The sequence below is a fragment of the Arachis ipaensis genome, chromosome B1 (genome assembly GCF_059453495.1).
Source record: "Arachis ipaensis isolate K30076 ecotype BB chromosome B1, ASM5945349v1, whole genome shotgun sequence".
Classification (NCBI taxonomy): domain Eukaryota; kingdom Viridiplantae; phylum Streptophyta; class Magnoliopsida; order Fabales; family Fabaceae; genus Arachis; species Arachis ipaensis.
Window position 1 is genome coordinate 143,866,647 of NC_142436.1, and position 4,214 is coordinate 143,870,860.

Consider the following 4,214-nt stretch of genomic DNA (forward strand, 5'->3'; position numbering starts at 1 on the left):
TTATATTCATATTTCTGATTCGGATCTCAGGATCTTGGATCTTTGGTCATCTGGACAGTGGAACCTTGAGAATATATATTCTCCTCTGCATCAGTCTCTGCAGAGCAACATTAACTCTTACAACCCGGATGTTCAAGCTGGTTCAGAGGTCGGTTGGTGTTGGACTGGTGCGGTTTCAAAGGTTTATGATGCTCGTAGTGGTTATTTGTGACTCAGTAAGAAGATGTTTAGTTGGAAGGATAGGGGTAATTGGCTTTGGCTTTGGCGTCAACATGTTCCGGAAAAGCACAAATTTTTTGCCTGGCTATGTCTTTGGGAGACTCTTGCTACTGCTGCCTTTTGTTTTAGGAGGGGCATTTCGCACACGAATAGCTGTCCACGATGTTTCTCAGGCCAGGAATCAGTTTTACATTGTATTCAGGATTGTCCAAAAGCCCAACTAGTTTGGCAAGCTTTAAGGATCTCCGATCGACCAGTGGATTTGATGAGTTGGTTCTTATATAATAGCAAACAACGTCCCTTTAGATTCTTTTCTGGTCTCTGGTGGATTTGGCGTTCGAGGAATAACGAGATCTTTCATCCTCACGAGCATTGGACCACAGACAAGGTGATTGGTATGGCTTTGTCTTTGGAAAAAGAGCTCTGAAATATTTTTGAGTTGCAACGACTGTCTATCCCCTCCACCATTAGTGGCTCTTGGATTCCCCCCTCAGTGGGTACCTTTAAGATTAATTGTGATGCTAGCTATCCTGGCAATGGTGCTCGAGTTGGTTTTGCTTGTGTTAGCAGAGATTGGAAGGGAAGGTGGCAACGAGGCTGTCTGGGAACAATTGAGAGTCGTAGCATTTTGCAAGGAGAGTTGTTTGCTATTTGGAGAGGCTTTCTTTTAGCATGGGACTCGAGACAAAGAGACATTATATATGAGACAGACTGTGTGGAGGCTTTTACTATTGTCAATAATTTACAGGATTGCTATGGATTTATTGATCCTTTGGTGTTAAAAATTCGAGATATCATGTCTTGAAAATGGCGTGCTGATCGCCGGTTGATCTTGAGAGATGCAAATATAGTAGCAGACATCATGGCAAAGACTGTAATGAGGACTCTTTCCCCCTAAGTAGAGCTTTCGTTGCCTTGGAATGAGTTTGAGAGTAGTATTCAGCGAGACTGCCTTTCTTAAGCAGTTTCTTGTTTATTTTTTCTTTTTTAGTTGTTATTTTTGTTCTTTTAAGTTACCAAAAATATTATTATACAATAGTATCTATTAAATGAGATTGCATTTTTAAAGATCATATTCATTTATTTGTTTTTTGAAACACCCAACCAAATTTTTTATTTTATGTTTTGATCCATCCATACAAGGCCCATGTAACAGAAAAGTTTTTGGTTGGAAAAATTTCCCAAATATCCTTTAGTAACCTTCTCTAACTTACTGCGCTTAAATAGGGATGCAACATTGATTCACTGAATAAAAAGATTCTCTTTACCACATATCATTACAATATTGATCGGTCAAACTTTAGCCACCTTTTAAGGCTTTAACCACTTAATCCCATGCCACCATAGATGTCACCACATAGGTACATACTAAATACTACTAGCGCATTTAGGGGGTGGGGTTTGTGGGGGGACAATGTTAGAATCATGATCATCACCATCAGGCTTGGGGTATCCGATTCCATGGCGTGTGTTAGGGAACACCATGAAAACCGAACCGGCGACCACTCCAATCACCAACGGAATCACCTGCACCATTCTGTTCCCCGTCGACTTAAAGCCAGGGTACATGCACTGCACTGTGTTTCTGTCAAGCAGGCTCAGCACCGCGAACACCACCATCGACAACGCCCCGTGCACAAAGTCCACAGACCTCAGCCTGTAACGTGACAAGTCAACGCTTTTGATCTCGGGCTTCTCAAGTGGAAGAGTCCAGAGTCCCTTGGCGGTCACGATTCCGTAGCGCCTCCGGTTTTTGTTGGTTGGATCGATGTAACTGTCTGTGAAGGAAGAGAAGAAGCAGAAGAAGGCACAGATTGCGAGAAGAGTGGCGGATAGGACCCTGTTGGCGGCGCTGCTGCACTTACCGGAGTTTGTTAGGATGGGGTTCACGAAATGGAAGACGAACATTGTCCCCGTTGGGAGAAGCTTTATGAGGCACCCAACTGCTGTGCATGCCATGTGCCACCTGTGCTTCTTCTTCTTATATATTAGCTAGCTTATTGTTATTAGTTAATTACATAAGTATACACACTAAGCCTTTTGATTTGGTAGATCACTATTGTGGTTTCTTTCTCTATTCACTGCATCTTATGTTCCTTTTATAGCTGCAAAGGGCACTGACCCACTTATAGGATGGTAACATGTACTCTACTCGTGGGGTACCCAATTCGACCCTATCTGGTCGGGTTATCAATTCGATTCACAATTTGTAGGATAGTGTGCGGGTAGGATTTTTATGGGATTGGGTAGGGTACGGATTGAACCTCAACCCTATTCAACCAACTCGCACCCTATATATGTATATGTTATATAATTATGTAAAAATATTTTAAATAAATATTGAACCAAAGATCTCTCACTAAATTCAAAAGATTTTTAGCCACTAAAAGAATATCACTAATTGATAATTTAATAGTTTTTTATATATAAAAAACAGTTCTATTTTAAATTATCATCAACTTATATAATAATGTTGCATCTTTTTTGTAACCTGCAAATATGATGGAGTACTCGCGGATTAAGAACAAGTAGGGTTAGAATTGAGATATTCTCAACCTGCGGATAAGCCGGATAGAGTTTGAGTTTATATAAAAGTCTTAACTCGCGGGTAGAGTTAGGGTTGGCTCCAGATCCCACCTTACCCTACTTATTGCCACCCCTATCCACTGACTTGCATGATGTGGAATGGTCAACTTACTTGTTCACTTAAATAAAAATTAGGAGTTTAAATTTCATTTTGTGTATGTAATAATTTATTAATTGATAAATTAATTTATCTATCAAATTAAAAAATATAGTAGACAAGAAAAAAAAAAACTTTAAACTTAGAATTTAATTTAGCCTATTCCAAAGTTCTTTAAAAGAATACGTTGCAATTAACAAAATCATAAGATGATTGATCAAATGATTTTACAATGATGCAAAAATGAGACTCTTTTGACTTAGTTTCTATTCATCTTTTTCTCAGGGGAAAAAATTTCAATAGAGATCATTTTACATATATACTAGAATAAGGTGTTTAAGCCTTTAAGGATGATAATACTAAATATTCATAACATACATGCGTCCCGATAGAAAAACTATAAAGAATTCAATTTTAACTATTCTTTTGACTTTCATTATTTTTGAAAAACTTAAAATTTAAAGTAAAAATTTAAAATTAAAAAAATTGATTGATGTTCGTTAACATATAATTAGGCAACTTCACGTATGTACTTAAATCCAGTTATCCAGTTATTATATTGAAACAAAATAATCGTACATAAAAGAGCACGGGTTGCCAATTTCGAATGGTTCTTGAGTGGAAGCATAAAGCAACTAGATCATTTATTCATAAATCAAATGACAATGTAAGTAGTTACACAAATTAGATCGATTAACAACTTGTATATCCAAGAAGAATGACGCATAATATTATCTTGTTACGTAAAATGTGTGCCTAAGTTAAAGCTCTGATGATGTTGTTTACCTCCCTCCCTCGTCACTTTTTTTTGTCGTTTATGTTCTCTCTCTTTGACATTTGAAATATTTCACGGAATGCGGAACCACAGCTAACTGCCTGAAGTAACTTTATTTAATGATACATGAGATTCATGTTTATATAAGTGCCGTATTAGTAGTTCATATATTTTTGCAAAGGTATTTAAATTCTAAGAAAACATTTAAGTGTATTTTTAAAAGATAGAGATATTAGCATAATTAATAAAAAAAATTTAGAGAGTCAGTACTTTTATTAAAACATAATTAGTATATCATTAGATGTAATCTCACACTATTAAAAGTACTAATGATGATAACTAATTGATAATTACAAATTACAAAACTTATTAGTCCCTTAACACTCTTCTAATTAATAAATCAACCGTAACTAAACAAAAGTTTAAATATATATTAGTCTTGTATAAAATATTTGATAACATATTAAATTAGATACTAATACATAAATATATAATAACTAATTTAATAATTAATATAATATTTTATATAAAAAATTA

General features: G+C 35.8%; 1 pseudogene; it reads right to left on the reverse strand.

The window, feature by feature from the left end:
- Nucleotides 1-1,469: 1,469 nt before the first annotated feature.
- On the reverse strand, nt 1,470-2,277 carry LOC107619961 (protein DMP2 pseudogene; annotated as a pseudogene).
- Between the last annotated feature and the right edge of the window lie 1,937 nt (nt 2,278-4,214).